The sequence below is a fragment of the Euprymna scolopes genome, chromosome 2 (assembly GCF_053919585.1).
Source record: "Euprymna scolopes isolate OS-2025 chromosome 2, ASM5391958v1, whole genome shotgun sequence".
NCBI lineage: Eukaryota > Metazoa > Mollusca > Cephalopoda > Sepiida > Sepiolidae > Euprymna > Euprymna scolopes.
The window spans coordinates 129,878,968-129,897,533 of record NC_136483.1 but is presented as its reverse complement, the minus strand read 5'-3'; positions in this window follow the sequence as shown (position 1 = coordinate 129,897,533).

The window sequence follows — 18,566 nt, the reverse complement described above, 5'->3', positions numbered from 1 at the left end:
GTAAGTCTTTATCATCTGGATGCATCTCTCCCAAGCTCCCTTAAACACTAGACAAATTTCTCCTGATATTCATGGTATAACAGAAAGATGACTGAACAGTTTGCTTCTGCCCAGGAATGTCTTAGCATTGTCACAATACAAGATGGAAGAAACTCCAAAGTGAACCAATGTCTGAAAGGACAAAATGTTCATATTGTGCACTACTTACATATGCACCACACATACAGGTGAAGAGCAGTAAACACATCTTTTTCTGTGAGGTTCCTTTTTTAACTGGTGAAGTCAATTCCTGTGTTATTAAAAGGAATCTCAAATTCTACATGAGAAAGGGGAAGGTTGGAAACATAGGGAGGCAGAACTGGTCTCGCATTAAATCTTCCGCATAAGGTGTAGGATGCCAGAGTTTTCCTGGTGGCTTGTCTTCCTTGGGAAATCAAATATCCACTGCATCTCAATTAACACAGAGTAGATCGTTCCCAAGTGAGAACACCTTGAGTGGCAGTCCATAATAATTAGTTTCCTAATGTGATGGTTCTTATCAAGCAAAATTTTAGCCTCGTACTCCAGATAAGGAGTTTAATATTAATTCGGTCACAGGACTGTATTAATCCATCTTGATCAAGGATCAACTTGAAATCCTCGACCAAACGAGGTAAGAATTTTCCAAGGGAATCCTGTAAATATTGAAGCTCTTCCACAAATGTCTGGTTATGCATCATTAAATAAACTGAGGCCCTCCTGTCAAGTCCCCACAGTCTATCAACAAATTTATACACCAGGGCTGTAACCCTCAACAGACGTGTAAATCTAGAAAATCTTTCTACAGACATGATAGAGAAATTGAATTTCCTCTAAAACCATCGATGTATTCACAGACTCAATTTGTTGACTGTTGAGATAAGGTAAATCTAAAGTCGGCCACGATTCTCCCATGCCATGCAACCAGGCAGATCCATGGCACCAAAACTCAAGATTAGTTCTAAACTTCTTAACAATAATCCTCTGATGATGAGGTCCACAGGGTTTTGGGTGGTGCAAATATATTTAAAGTAAGGTGTCAGGCCAAATTTGATCTCCAAATCTTCATTCAGTTGAAGTACATCTCTCAGTTTGTTCCTTACAAAAATAGTTTGTCATCGAACGGGAAAGGACTCAGTGGCCACATATAATTTGGAGGGTACAACTGTTCAATATAACAGGTGAACATTTCAGGGCAAGATACATTAGTTCCAGGATTGGAAGGCTTTTACTTTTCTTGGGAGCAACTTCAGCTTTAGCAAAGATCAGTTCTGATCCTGAAAAAAATAGGCAACAAACCCATAAGCTTCCAATGAGCCATCACAGAACATAAACAATTCTCCAACCCTGTTCTGTCCAAATGCAATTGAATTGGATATGACTCAGACTTGCAAGGTTCTGTGCAAGACCTCTCCATTGTGACTGGAACTCTTCAGGGACCTCTCCATTGTCCCAACCTAGCCTTTGCTTCCATAATTCACTAATAAGAACTCTACTCCACAACATCATTGGAAGACAGAGAGATAAAGGGTCAAATACTTTAGCTGTTTCCCATTCACTGCCATGGGTACTCAAGGTACTGTCATGATCCATTTGATCTCTAAGGGAAGGACGATTAAAATTACATGGCTGCAGCTCAAATCCACCCTTCAGTAATCGCTATCTGGCTTGAGAATATAAATCTACCAAATTTCCGGGATTCAACTCAGTTACTACTAAATTGTCCATGTAGAAACAATTCTCCATCATTTTTCTACATGGAAACAGGGCTACATGGAATTTTAGTATACAGCGCAGAATAAAGGGGTTAGGAATGGATCCAAATATAATCGTAGTATAGCAGAAACAATGGATCAAGTCCCCATCCTTGAGAAAAAAAGAAAATTTATTCTTATCAACCTCTAATTCCAAGTGAATTATCAAAAAAGCCTTTCTGATATCTGCCAAGAGAACATATTCATCCATCCAGAAAGCATGTCGCCAGTCAAATTCATGCCTGATAGGTTGCTTCATTTAAAGATACAAAATCACCAGATTGCAGCTGAAGACCAGATGTAATTTGATCATAAAAGTGGGGTCTGTTTTGAAACACCTCCAAATATTCTTGAGAGATCCCCTTCTTCTCCAAGTTTCAAACCACATGGTTGAAGGAACCATCACCAATTTATCTGCATGTCAAGGTAACTGTACATAGTACTTACTATCCCTCAAGACAATAGTTTTCTGAAATTGGGTAATTTTCTTCTGGTTATAATCGGAGTCTCAGAAACTCCATGGTGCACATCTGTTTGAGTCCCCACTGGACTTGGCTGTCAAGAGAGAGGTAGGCAAGAGGGTGTATGCATGTGGCTTTTTGTTCTAAAATGAAACACAGGTGTGACAATTTAACTGGAGCGGTATTATTCAGTACAGTCTGAAAAGGGAGGTAAGCACCCTCAACAGGCAATGACTGGTCAGCAGAATGGAAGGACTCTACCTCACTAAAGGGGACCATCCCAACTGAGATTGAAAAGGCCCACCCTTGCAGACAGGGTACCAACTGCAAGATGTCCAAGCGTTTGATGATATCAAGTCCAATTATACCTTTAAGTGACACATTACCAGAACTCTGGTCAAACCTTCCAGCAAGGGAATAATTGGCCTCCCAAAACTCATCCAATAGAGAACCCAACTGGAGTATGTGGATTGATAAATCTAAGCTTTTCAAATGATCAGTACCCAAGTCAGTATACAAACTACCTCTCTGAATTGCTTCTCACATCCCCCAAGCAATGTAGACAGTTTTAGGTCACAATCAAGGCCAAAGGTTTTAATACTTCTCCTGACAAATGCATACGACTGCTCTCAGTATCTAAAAAACAATTAGCAGAAACAGTTTTGTCGTTTCTACCTTAAGTCACACATACGATGGGTGGTACATTGCACGAAGCCCCTAGGTTAAAAGCTATGAAGAGTCCTTGTGAACATAAGTTCTGTTAGATCTTGGAGCAAGGTACTTGGTTGAGCCCTGATCAATAGTAACAGGAGGCTGGAGCCCTTCACGTCCCTTGATGAGTAATCGCTTAATGGCTTTGCAGATATATATGGAAGACAATGGAGGTAAAAAAAGTATTATTTTAGAAATTAGAGTAGGGGATCACTTTCATATATAAATTTAATCTAAAATTCCAGAGTCATTCAAACTTTCAGGACAACATAAGTTCATTAATTACTTCATTACTAACTGTAAGTCTGACTGACAAGATTATAAAAGCCACAAGCAATCCCCTAAAAATGTAACTCGTACCCCAAAAACTACAAAGGCACAGAATTTATTTCCAATAATAATTTTTTCTTAACAGCCTTACAATGCTAAAATGGTTCGGAAATGGGGGTAGTCACTTCACGTCAAATTTACATGCAAAACTAATTCCCCATTTTAAATTCTAAAATAATTTTGTTTTATTGAGGGTTTTTTTCTCGCCCTAAAATGTTAAAATGGCCCAGAAATGTAGAATCATTTTATGTTAAATTTACATGCAAAACTGATCTCTCAGATTAAATTTTAAAATACTAAAAATATTTCATCATATTTACATGTAATCGCCTAAAAAGTAAAATCTCATTTTTGTTAAGGGAGGAGAAGCTAGAATGTCAATCTATAATAAGGCTTTTAATTTTGTTATGCTTTAAATTTATAAAGAATTACTAGTTGGTTATAAGGGAGAGGAAGTTCTGACGTCTCTAGGGATTGAATGAGAAACCTTATATACTCCTGCCCCATTTCTTTTTTTTTGTGTGTGTGTGTTATATTTTACATTTTATAATCTTTAATTTTTACAGTTGAGCCCAAGGACTCAGCATTGATTAGGTGAAAGAAGATGTAAATAAAATAATATTAATTGAAATAAGTTTTCGTAATGTTATAATATTTAATCCTCTCGCAGTAAGCATGCAAACATAATCCAAATTGATGGAGAGAGAGGAAGCACCCAATCATATTCAAACTCTCTCCCTTTTGTATAACATTTTGCAGTACTAGGACTTGTAGTTTTAGAACATGCAATTGTTATGGAATGATATTAGGTTCCTTAAAAGGAATCAATCTAAATATATTTCCTGAAGAGAATAAGGTTTCACTGACTCCATCTTTGTAAGCTATTAAAGGAAATTATTTCTGGAAGGAAGTAGAAATCACAGAAGTAATATTTTTGAGTTACATAACAAAGCCTCTATTGTAGCAGGATTAGAAATACAATGAAATAATTGTTATGAAACGGGTTAATGTCTAACGTTCAAATATGTTTCATCTTGCCTATAAGTTGGAGGAGAGTGAGCAGGCATCTCTTCCTTATGCTGGTAATTCTCTCCCTTTTTGCAACAATGAACAAGTAGTTCGGCAGAAATATATCCCTGCATTAAGCAATTTTATTTGTTGATAGCACAATCAATCAGCATAAGCTGTTTTCACCACAAGAAAATTTCTCACAAAATATAACTGCTACATTACTCTCTGCTTAGGCTTATAACTGATAAAAAAGTGATATGATTTACTGATGATAGAAGTTTCAGTTAGCATACAAGTTAAAACAGGACAAAAGTGAATTCTGTTTCTGATTTTTTTAGATGCTTGATTATTTGTATTAGTTGAACTCGTGGCATAGTGGATAAAGCACTTAGTAAAATTCAGTTGTAAGTTACACTTTTTGAAGGTTGAAGATTCAATCCTTAGCGTGGGCAACACTCAAAATACAATTGTGATTACTTAGGACTTCTACTCGGTCATAGCTTACAGAATGAGAGCATACTACCCCCATGGATTCCATTCAAAATTTCATGTAGATTCACGAGTTTGACAAAATACACCTGAAGAAGGTAACATGGACCAAAATGTTGAGCGAATAACACTCAATATGAGAATAGTTGTCTGAATAATCCAAATATTATAAAAAGTGAATTTCAATTAAATAATTGTGTTTAGCTGAAAAGAAAAGATCAAAACCAAAAAGTAAACAAAGCAAAAATTACATCTCTGTTCGACACTAACGCCATGTTGTTACATTTCCAATTGACAAAAAGTTTTTGATATATCTAACAAATAGAACAAGAATTTGGCAGTTATGCATAGTTCAAATAGTCTTCTTTGATCAATAAACATGTCTACCAGTGTATATTGTAATTTTTGAAGGAAGACAAGGCTCAGGAAGATTGGGGGTGGAGCATTAGGATTTTGAGAACCAGTGTTCAAAACAGCTTGTTTCAATCTATTGATATATGTACTTTCTACTTTATCTCCTTTATATCCCAAATGAAAAGTTTATTCATTCATGCAAATACACAATAAGAACTGAAAAGGATTCTCACAATCTTTCTTACGAGACACGTGTCCATGAAACTATGGATTTAGTGCAACACATAAAGCAGCTTTCAATTGGTGATAAAACCGTTCTATCATAAAATTGGAAGTCATATACGAGGGGCATGCAATAAGTAATGCCCCTGACTCACTTCCAGTTGTCTGATCTAGCTGAAATTCTGCATGTGCAATGATTTATATCTCTACGGGTTATGTGGCAAATTACAGCTCTGAACTAATTGTGGTTTCTGTTTTACAGGTGTTTGAACTGAGTCAGGTGTGAAATGGAGTCTGTTGAATGTCGAGCAGTGATCCGATTTTTGTATTTGGAAGGACGCACACCACAGGAGACTTTTGATGAAATGAAAGAAACTTATAGTGATAATGCCCCATCATATGACCTTGTAAAACGATGGCATCATGAATTCAAAGATGGCCGGAAGTCAGTGGAAACAGCTCCCAGACCTGGTCGCCCCCCCTCCCTTCTGCTATTGATGAGGCATCTGTCCGTCAAATTGAGGCTGCCATTTTGGAAGATCGACGCATTACTATTCGCCAAATAGCCCAAGATGTCAAGATTAGTACAGGGTCTGTGGAAGCTATCATTCATGACCATTTGTATATGCATAAGGTGTCTGCCAGATGGATTCCCAGGTTGCTCACACCAATCCAGAAGTGAGAACGCATCAAGTGCTCGAGGATGAATTTGGAGATGTGCCAAGAAGATGAGTCAAAGTTTTTCAAAAGAGTGATTACACAGGATGAAAGCTGGGTCCATCATTATGATCCAGAGACCAAAGCTCAGTCAATGCAGTGGAAGCACTTGGACTCACAACCTCCAAAGAAGGCAAGGGTGCAGCCCTCCGCTGGCAAGGTCATGCTCACAGTCTTCTGGGACCAAGACAGAGTAGTGATGACAGATTTACTGGCAAAGGGTACCACAATTACAGGAGCCTATTATACTTCACTTTTGAGGAAATTAAGGGAAGCTATCAAAATCAAGAGGTGGAGCAAGATCAGCAAAGCTCTGGTCCACAACTTGCATGTCGCCAGATAAGAAGCACGGACGTGTGGTTATGAAATCCTCCACCCCATCCTCCCTACTCTCCTGACCTTGCACCCTCTGACTTTCACCTCTTCTCAGCCATGAAGTTGTTTTTTTAAAGGAAAGCGTTTCCCAGATGATGCAACCTTGATTTCTGAAGTCACGTCGTGGTTGGAGGACCAACCTGGGGTGTCCTACAAAAACGGTTTTCAGAGCTGCATCAAACGATGGGAGAAATTCATAACTTTGGGTAGTTCCTATATAGAGAAAGACTAATAACTGTGCTAAGTTTCGTTGCTCTACTGCTATGGGAAGTGGGTCAGGTGCATTACTTATTGCACGCCCTTCGTACATCTAGTACCAAAGATTCTTGAGAGTTGTTGAAACAGATGAGATTCGAATTGATGATCAGTGGTAACAGTTGCAAAATTCAGCACTTTTAACAGAAATGTGGCTAAGCCAATGTATAAAACGATTAATACAACTTAACAGATAAGAGTAATCTTGGCTGAACTTGGCAACTAACTCAATATGGACATGGTTAAATCATGCATCAGAAGTACTGAATGTTCTGAAAGAAGCTCAGATATGCCTGTACACTTAGGATTTCTGGCAAAGTAAACCAGAACAGGCCCAAGCAATAATGTCACGGCTCAAATTCATTCAGAAGAATAGGTGAATTCATTGAAGGAAGTTTAGCAAAGGATGTGTTCATTCACCATGGGAATAGAAACATACTGAGATTTGAAAGTCAAACATTTTGATGATAATACATTCAAAATATCCAAAGGTGGCTGATCCATAGCGATCTGACTATTAGACCGTGAGTGATAGGTCAGTATTTGTTACATATATCATTAAACATACTTAACATTTGACATTGGTTGATGACATAAAGTCATATTACATTGTGATAGATCTCTCTCTCTCTCTCTCTCTCTCTCTCTCTCTCTCTCTCTCTCTTGTATGCGTGTTTGTAAGTAGTTCATAGTTTCAATATTGCTCACTTAAAAAAAGAATTTCTTTCCTAGGGGGTGGGGATGGTAAAAGTTTTGTTTTATTAGTGTCTTACTTTTATTTAGAGCTTTCTATAGTGCTTATGAAGCCTTATGAGTTTTATATTTTTTCACTGATCTCTTTAAAAAATATTTTCTCTTTTAAGAATGGCGCTTAGTAAATTGTTTTTAGTAGTGCTCTGTAAGCCTCCTTAATTTTAATTAATGCTTTCAGTAGCTCTCTTGAGGTCTCTTAAATTTTATTATCACTTAAAAAAATAATTTCTCTTTAAGGGGAGTAAAAACTTGTTTGGAGGCCTCCTTAATTTTATTTAGTGCTTTCAGTAGTGCTCTGGAAGCTCCCTGACTTTCTTTTCCACTGCTCGGTTCTGAAATTGTTTTTATTTCAAATAAAATTATATCATTATATTTTTGCTAGAAAGTGGTAACAAATGAGTTTCAGAATAATTAGAGATAGAGAAATAAGTTTTAAAAGATATATGTTAAGCACAAATCCCCCATTTTAAATTCTAAAATAATTGTTTTATTTTTCCAACATATAATCGCCTAAAAAAAAAGAAGATTATTATTGGGGGGGGGGTAGCTGGGAGTACTTACTTGGCTACAAATTTTATCTAATAAAAAAATAATAATAAATTCCTCCAAAAAAACATAAAAAGCATATGATTTTCAACTTCATAGGAAACGTCTTTTACTTCATCCACTATTAAAAAAAACAATACGAAACTTATACGAAAAGACACAAATGTTTAGAAGCTAACATCTTTAATATAGACATTATATAGACTTTAATAATATTTTTTTTTTTTTTTTTTTCATTTTACTTCTTTTTGCCCTTTTTCTTGAAAACTTTGGCTTTATTTTAACAGGCTAGCAATTGTATTTTCGTTCGTTGGTACACAATTGTTTTGCATGTCATGAAAATGGTGCCGGGAAAACTCGTCCCGGGAAAACTCGTCTCGGGAAAACTCGTCTCGGGAAAACTCGTCTCCGGAAAACTCGTCTCGGGAAAACTCGTCCCCTTTCGCTAGGTAGGAAAACTGGTCCCGTATTGAATAAATATCGATTGAAAACACATTTTATGATCGTTCTTGAAGGAGATATTGTTTTTTAAAATAAACTATACCCCCCCATAATATTTTTTAAAAAATATTTTTACTTGTTTAATGTTTTTTTTTTTGTGTTTTTAATAAAAGCGTTTATTATGTTCATAAACGAGACCGCATATTTTTTTATATCAATATAAAAAGAATTTACTTATATACTGTTGTTTATAAAAGGGTAAAATCGATTTTTCTACCTCGCCGACTATGTTGTTTATTTAATTTGTTTGGAATCGTTTATTTGGTAAAGAAAAAAAAAAACAGAAAACAAACAAAAAACATGTCGAGTGTTACGGGAGAACGAGAAATAATGCCCGGTATATCACATCTTAGGAGGTCTTGATAATCGCTAAAAAATAGAAAATTAAAGAAATTACTGAGGGAGATTTGGTTTTAAAAAGAAAATAATAAATTTTAATATTTTTTAAAATATAATTTAGAGAGAGAGGGGGGGGGATAAAGCCTATATCTCCCTTCGAAAAGCAACCAACAAAAAATGAAATTAAAAAGATTCTTGATAAACGATAGCGGAGTTTTCAATAAAATTGATTAATAAATTTATTTAGTGATTACTTTCTCTCTTAATGATTGATTTTAGAATTTTGAAGTAAAAATTAAAAAAATTAAAAATGAGTTAACGAGAGATTGTTAGCACATGGCATCTCTCGCGCCAAAAAAATATTTCGCTTTTGATTTATTAGTTAATTTTTGCAAAATTTGACAGGACGACAATAAATGTTGATAATTGATAGAATTATAATTTTAAATAACGCATGAGTGCATTGCATTTGGTATGAGAGAAAACGAAAACATAACAACAAAAAACTATCATAATTAAAAAACCAAAACAAAAAAGTAACGCTCCCAGTTTTTAATTTTTTTGTTTTGTTTTTTTTATTATTGTTTTTATGACTCCAAAAAATATCGTTAAAATAAGAACCAAAAAATTTTTTAATTAACTTTGTATGAACATAATAAACGCTTTAAAATAAGTGAAACCTCTAAGAACTTAGCCAGTTAGGTAGAAAAAAAAAACAAAAAAAAACATTAAACAAATAAAAATATTTTTTAAAAATATTATGGGGGGGGGGCTATAGTCTATTTTAAAAAGCAATATCTCCTTCAAGAACGATCATAAAATGTGTTTTCAATCGATATTTATTCAATACGGGACCAGTTTTCCTACCTAGCGAAAGGGGACGAGTTTTCCCGAGACGAGTTTTCCCGAGACGAGTTTTCCCGAGACGAGTTTTCCCGGGACGAGTTTTCCTAAATTCCATGAAAATACATGTTTTATGTAATACTGTGGAAATATTTAACCAATGGCGACATGAAAATTAAGTAGATGGCATTGCCTTTAGTTGAAATTGACATTTAAAAAAAAAAAGTACGCAGATACCCAATTTTTTTTTTAATGAAAATTTATTTTTTTCGATTTTCGCTCTAACAAGGAAGAAACAGCATCTTTATTAATTAGTGTCTAGTACTATTTCTACAATTTCATAAAAATCAAAAGAATTTGAATTTTAACCTCTACAGAAGACTAAATGAAACTAAATATAGTTCACATTTGGACCTTTATGCCTAGCAGCCATGTTCTGAAATCCATTGGTAACACAGATATACAAACATAAGCTAACTTAAAATATTCTTCAAAATAGTATTTGCGCATTTTATAACGCGAAGAGACACTCCTTCTCCGCAACTAGGAAAAAAAAAACAGATTTTTTTATCTAAAAATCTGTTTTATATGGGATGAGAGGGAGGGGACAGTGTCTTTGAATAGCTAAGCCTTAGCACCCACCCCTTCTTTCGCCGATACCACGCCGTGCGCTTATATGAATAAGAAGAACACACTACTAATCATACTACACACTGACATACAAAAAACAACAACAACAACAACAACAAACATGGTAATGCCCTGTGAAACAGCTCGGATACCTGGCTATGGGTACCATTTACCCAACAATATCCATCTTGTATTTGTTTTTTGCATATTTAAACTTGACGCATTCTTCAATTTCATAAGTGAATGTTATAATCACTGACAAATTCGTGTGCGATCGAGTGCTTGTGTACCATACAAGAGAGAAGGTTAAAGTTTACGTGTACTTTTAATAAATCCGTCATTTTCTTTTAGCTTCGTTTGTGGTTGATTCTTTTTAGTGTTTACACATTTTGAAAGTGTTTAACTGATAATCAATTAAAGGGGAATGGTGGCATCGTGTGAAAAGAAAGAACACAAATTTACTAGTAATTTTGATTTTTTGTGTTTTGGGATGTAAAAAAAAGAACATGAGGACGTTTGCTCGCTAACGGACGATTTGGCGAACGGACGATTTAATTAATGAATAATTTGATTGGTGTTTTTTTTTTAATACAGCTAATAAAAGAAATAAGTAAAAGATTTGAAGAATTTTTAGTGAAGTTTTCTTTTTTCGTTGTTGCTAAGAAAATAAGTTTCAATTTAAAAATGAAGCTTACATTTTTTTTGGGGGGGGGGGGTACCGCAAATTAACTTTCAATCAATATATCAGTTAATTCTATTCGCCAAAATTTCCGTTGGATAAATTGTCCGTTATTCAAAACATCCGCCTGCGAAAAAAGTACGTCAAAAAATGGCTGTTTGTGTTTATTAATGTTGTTGCTTTAAAAAAAAAAATAATAAAATAAAATAACATAGATAGATAGATAGATAGATAGATAGATAGATAGATAGATAAATAAATAAATAAATAATAATAATAATAATAATAATAATAATAATAATAATAATAATAATAATAATAATAATAATAATAATAATAATAATAATAAAAAAAAAAAAAGTAAAACATGTAAATAAAGAAAATGCGAGTGTTTTACAATCAGAACCAAATTTTTTACGCAGAATCGGCAACAAATTGTGTGTAAATTAAATTGTATGTAAATTTGACGTATGGTAAAAGGCGCTGAAAATGAATAATGGAAGTATTTTTTATTTTTTTATTTTTTTTTCTATTGTTTATTGTGTTAATTTTATCAATTAGAGTTTACGTTTACTTTTAATAAATCCGTCATTTTCTTTTTGCTTCGTTTGTGTTTGATTCTTTTTATTTGAGAAAAAGACGTTAAATTAAAGTTGCACCCACTACAAATAAAAAAAAACTCTAACAATTAAAACATTTTGTGTTGTTGTTTAATTTGCTATTTTTAAATTGCTAACGGTCATTTTTATTTTATACTAACGGTCATTTTTATTTTATACTAACATTGCTTGGGATAAAAGTGTAACATAACTTCTATTCTTATCCCTTTCCTTCTCTCCACCTCTTTCTTCTTTGCCCAGCCCATTCCTCTCTCTGGACCCACACATAACTCAAGTAAATAACACTGAAAAAAATCAGAGTTACTTCCCTTCACATGAGAACATTAAAAATTGTGTACATCTTCATAGTAAGCGATATAAATAGCCATTTGACTCCCCCTCTAAATGAATCTTTTTCTAAATTCTAGATATTATACATCCACGGCAACGCTGATCCAAAACATATAAACTTTGTAAGTGTGTGTCGGATTTTTTAAGTTTTAGCTGGCCATACAAATACACACACGTTTGCCCTTTATATAATAGATTACATTTTTTTTATCATTATTAATTAGCGTCACTGCTTAGTGACCATTCGGCGTAGGAATATGTATCCTGTTGAGATGCTCTCCGGTTGCATACGAACTACATACTTATATAAGGCCGTCAACACTACCTAGTCTGCTAACTATTCGGCGCTTTGTCTCTGACGGGATCGTTTTCTCACGTGGATTATTGTTGTCATCTGCTTTTCTCAGAAAAAGCATCATAAAATCACACATGATCCCACTGCTGCCACCACGTGTGTGGCTTTAATGACAACAATAATTCACATGAGAAAACGATCCCGTCAGAGACAAAGCGCCGAATAGTTAGCAGACTTGAATAAAAACCCTCGTAGGTAGTGTTGACGGCCTTATATAAGTATGTAGTTCGTATGTAACCAGAGAGCATCTCAACAGGATACATATTCCTACGCCGAATGGTCACTAAGCAGTTACACAAAATTCTATGTTTGAAACTTTACATAGCGGAATACTGGAATTTAAATCAATTTAAATTTTTTACAAAATTATTATTAAGAATTCTGTTTTTTTTTCTGTTTTTTTTTTTGTAATTCAATTAATTATATATTAATTAGAAAAAGTTGGGTTTTTTAAGTAACATTTTATGTCCCTTTTTTATTTACAACTCAAGATAATTGAAACAAGAAATGGATGTTTATATAAAAAAAATTTTTTTTAATCATTTAAACTCTTTAGCTTTATAAAATGTAGCAATTTTATTCAATGTAAATTTATTTTGTTTAGTTTTCATAACATGAAATATGGGGTGGGGGTCATCTACAAAATAGTTTTGCACTATATTCATCCATTCAAGTGGTGTCCTGCCTAGACCAGACATTGACAGCTATGGCTCTCCATCTATCTACCTCCCTCGAAGCATTCATGAATGCATTTCGATTTATTACCATAGTTTTCTTTGCAGTTGTATAGACTGTCCTTTCTTTTCAAGCAGTGCCTATACTGGCCGATTGTCTTGACCATTGTAACCAAAGGAATTTTCTGTTCAGTGCAACGAAATACAAAACCATGAACAAAATTATTCCTGATTGCTTTTGCATTACATTAATCACCTGCTTTCTATGAACTCACGTTACTCTGATTGGAGGGCTGAAGTGGGTTTTCGACCTTGCCCAAGGGTTTCACACAAGCTAGCAGAAGGAAGGCAGTATTTTATTTATTTATTTATTTATTTTGACAGTAGTGCTGTCCCGCTACCCTATACAATGCCTAGTATTCCCAAATGGTCACCCATCTGGTATTATCTAGCCTTATCGCTGCTTAACTTTGGTGATCTGGTGAGAACCAGTGTGTCCATGTGATTATGCTGTCAATATTTTTATTGAAAACTACTTTTAATATATAAATTAATTTAAAAATAAATAAGTATCGAAAATTTCATGAAAATCTGACCATTAGTTGATTTTTGCTAGATTTATCAAACACATGCAGGTTTACACTTTCGAAATGTTCATTGCATAGAGGCATTGTTTTAAGGCGTTGATAATGTAAACACGATTTTAGTCTTGCATTTTCATTATTTTTACATACCATAACATTTTTTCAAAGAATTATTACTAATTTATGTTAAGCTTCTGCTTTTAAATGGTACAAAAGTTATGATGATAATATTAAATCAGATTACAGTTACATCATGTTACGGGGGGGGGTAAATCTGTGATACGTGTTAGATGTAAAAAAAACAACAAAACAAATATATAACAAATTCAAACAAATAAATGTTACCAAAGGCAAGATAAGTTACTCTTCCACCTAGCTGCATAAGATTTTGATATTATAATTTATTTTAAAGCACTTATTAAGTTTGAAATGCAAGTTGGTTGGTTGTTTTTGTTTTACGGCATATCAACCCTTTTAAGGTTATTTAATGCCGAATCCAAAGATTTTGGAGAAAGATTTTTTAATAGAATATATTTTTTGTTTTCAAGTTGGTTTCTATTTAACCCATAGTTGGGACCCTAACAGATACTACCACTCCGGGTCAGAGTGGAGTTGGGAGCAATGGCAATTAAAGGGTGGCTCCACACTCCCCAAAGCCCGCAAGCTGGGGCCTCACCATTGGATATAGTTTAAGGTCATATCCAGGACCCTGAAATGCAAGTAATACTGAGCACTTAAGTTAAAACGAAAACAAGGATGGGGGACATGCCACTGCTGGAGTCTCGAGAATCGCTCAAAACTCGAAAATAAAACAATACTGATAGTAAATGCCACAGTCGTATTTATTTTGTGGATTACTACCAGTATTTTTCATTTATTTTTGAGTTTTGAGCGATTCTCTGGACTCAGTTGACTAGTAGGCAAATGTTTGTCAGCTGCCTTTATTTTTCAATCTAAGATATCATGTTTGACAGAATTTTGTAATCGAAATTTAAAAAAACATGTTAAAATTCTTTAAAACACAAAAAATAGCCAGGTAGATAGAAAAGTATTTTTATTGCTTTTGGTAACTGTTATTTGTTGACAATATTTTCTCACCCTTTTTTATTGTTAACTATTCTTGACAATGGCCAAAATCTCTAACACATGTGCATGACTAATTTCTAAATGGAAATCTGAAAAACTTGATAGTAAAAAATTATTATATGCCTCATTTAACCCTAACCCTAAGTTAAAGTGGCAACATCATCAGCAGTAGCAGCCTGCTGTTTTAACAGTGTTGGCAACCACAACTATCCGAATTGTAGAGCCATGGTAATCTCGGGAAGACAAATAAAGTCGGCAGTTTCTCGTTGCTTTCCATCTTGATTTGGGGTGTGCATCTCCCCCAGTGAGTTAAATGCGCCCCAGATACCAACTTTGAAATTTCTATGACTCGGTGTGATACATACAGTGCATAGCCTTCCCAAATAGTTACCCATTTGGTCCTGGCTAAGCTCATTTTTGCTTAACTTTGGTTATCTGACATGAATCAGTGTGTCAACATGGTAACAGACAACCCAAAAATTAATTTAAGATTTAAATAAAACCACTCTAAAGTTTAAAATAAGGTTTTTAAAAAAGGTTTTCAATATGTTATTTTATTGTCAAAAGAAAGAAAAAAAAAGAAGAATCACATTGTTCTTTTTTAATGAACTAGCATAGGGTCCTGATGTACAATTATACCCAAAATTCTAATTTACTTTTGAAAGTCTTGAAAATCTTCAATGTTGTAATCATTGGCAGCCATATTTCTTTTTTAAGTATCCTTTGTCCTCACACTGAACGAGGAAAATAAAAATGAAATTCTATTTGCGATTATATTTCAACAACCTGGAGATACCTGAATTTTTTTTTTTTTTTACATTGATAGTTCATTTTATTATATAAATAATATCATCACATAGTTCTTGACTACACAGAACAATTTTTTTTATATTTTAACAATAGACGCCATTTTTAAGTTTATTTTTTAATTTTTCAGAAGTACTAGTATATTTTTAGATTTTTTTTTCTCATATTGCGACTCCATTTTCTATTTTCCTATTGCTATCTTGGACTGACAGTTACAAGGGTAATTTTATAAGGATCTTGTTTTTTTTGAAAGAATACAGTCGTAAAGTAGGGGGAAAGTGTTCAAAAATATACTAGTCATTCTAAAAAAAAAAAATGTTTAATTGAAAATACAAAAACAATATGGTCAAGATTTGGGTGATCATTCTATATTAAATTCATATATCAAGGTGAATCCCAATTTAAAAGTCTACATTTTTTCTATGAGGTGTTGATATGTAATTCGCAAAAAAACCTTCTCAAACACTGATTTCCATGACACTGTACTGAGAGCTCATCCTTCATACTCCTTGGCTTAACATTCACAGACAATATGAATTAGAACAATATTAAAATATTGAGGACCTTACCAAATAAGGAGAGTACCCTCTACCATGCTAGAAAAATACAAACACCAGAGAGTATCTTATATCTTACAAGGCTATAATTCGCCCATGCATGGAATATTGTTACCACATCTTAGGGTTGGGAGGCATCTATCACTAGTTTCTCACTCTTAGACAGGATCCCAAAAAGAAGTCTCAAATCTTGTGCATGTTTTACAAGTAATTTAATGGAATGTGATCTGCTGAATTCATAGCACTTGTGCCCCCCTCAACATACATTTTTTCCAACTAACCCAACCAGTATCCAAATCCCACCGCTTCCCTGTTGAGGTTCATAAATGCCGGAAAACCTTCTACTGTAATAGTTTCTTCCATCAAACTGCTAGACTTTGGAATTCTCTCTCTGTTTCCTATTTCCTTGACTGTAATAATCTGCTGAAGTTTAAATGTAATGTGAACAAACACCTCGCTGCTCAACTCCCTACAGTCCCCTGTTAGACATGATGCCAAATAGTAGCCTCTTACGTTCCAAGAGGCAATATACCTTGTATGGAGTTAAAAAGAGTAAAAAAAAAAATTTTTTGAAACTAAAATCTCATTTTTCTTTTCTGTTTAGTGAATAGAAATGTAACATGTTAACGTTTTCCTTTCTTTTTTATTTTTTGCATTAAAAATATTTTTACTTATCGAAAAATTTTGACACAAAGCAATAAAATCTTAACCGTTGTTGACAAACACACACATAAAAATATTTTAATGAAATTCCACAAATTTAAATCAGTACCTATTTGCATGCAATCACAAGCTTATGATGAGCATATCAAAAAATCAGAAGCCTACGGGAACACGTCAGTTAGGCAAGCAGCTTTCAGTCTTCAGTGATTATGCTGCTTCAAAGCAAGAAGGGTCTCTTGATAAGTACAGAAACCTTGCAGTAAACCATTCGTTTAATTTTCTGCTTCACTTTGCCATCATTACTAGCGAAGATGTTTTAACAGTAGCTATGCTACAATTGAACAAAACAATTGTATTGTTGCTGAATCTCATACTTTGTTAAAAATCGGTATGTTTCTACAAGATGATAAGCTGTTACTTCTGCTGAAGGAGTAAGTATTATTTATTAGAGACTTCTAATCAGGGAGTAATTATGTGTGAGTCATTATTGACTACCCTCTTCACTCAGAGAATATGGTGCAATATATATATATATATATATATATATATATATATATATATATATATATATATATATATATATATATATATATATATATTGTATTAAGATCCGTTCTTTACTGTTCCTAAAATGTGAAAATTGTTGCAGAAAAAAAAAGGAGTTGAAACAAAAAATGTTTTTAATAATTTACAATTTATTGTAGTAGAATGTCGACATTCTCTTGGTACATTCAGTTTCACAAATACAATCAATTTCGAGGCCTGAAAAGAATAAACGGTGAAACGTCCATTTTCATTACAATTCTTGCTGTTGTTTTATTCAATTGTTAGTACATTTCTCAAATCAGTATACCTCAAAATGCAAACAATTTTTGTCTCAATCTTGAAATTATCACAACAATCAGAGCCGCATACCAAATGTGACATCTACCTACACCCCTGACCTACATATTGTTACCAGTTACGTTATAATTCTTATTTAATACCCCACTTTTTTGTTCATCCCAGAATAATCTTGTTACAGCGATTGGGAAGAATTTTGAGAAAATTCCAGATATTACACTAAAACTGGGACAGTATTTTCCTTGCACATGATAATTCCATTCATTAGTCATACTTGGTTAAAGTTCCATGATACTACATTATAGTGTGGTGTATTCTGAAATTCTAGTTTTAGTTTGGAATATTGTTGGTTGCTAGTTTGCTAGATCTATCAATTTTTTGCACATGTTGATCATATTGACAAACCTCAATGATTGTATGAGTTTTGTCCTGTTTGAAAGGTTTGCATGATTGCTAATGGAAAGCTGTAGACAAAACAATTTTGCGATTTTCCAGGTATTGTAGGGCTTGCATTATACTGATAGAATCAACCAGTAGTAACTCCCATACTTACAAAGCTGTTTAAGCATTTTCTTAATGAGGATTGCTTCCCAACACCCTGGAAAACCTCACCTATACGTCCTGTATTTAAAAATTCAGGTGATCGGTCATCTCTCTCTTAATACAGACCAATCAGTCTCCTGTGCGTCATGAGTAAGTTACTGGAATCTGTGCTAAATAGAGAAGTAGTCAACAACCTCAGCAAAAATAACCTCCTCAGAGACACACAATATAGTTTCTATTCTGCTAGAATTACAGCCAATATGCTAACAGTTATATCTTATAGGATTATCAAATCTCTCGACGAAGGCAACCTTTCTAAGGCAATTGCTCTTGACATATCTAAGGCCTTTGATAGGGTATGGCATAAAGGTCTACTTCATATAATCTCCAGCTACAGTATAGCTGGAAATGTTTTCTCAATTATTAAATCATTTCTCTCTGATAGGTTCATAAGAGTAGTCGTTGATGGGCAGAAATCAGAAGCTCACAGTATTAATGCTGGAGTCCTTCAGAGGT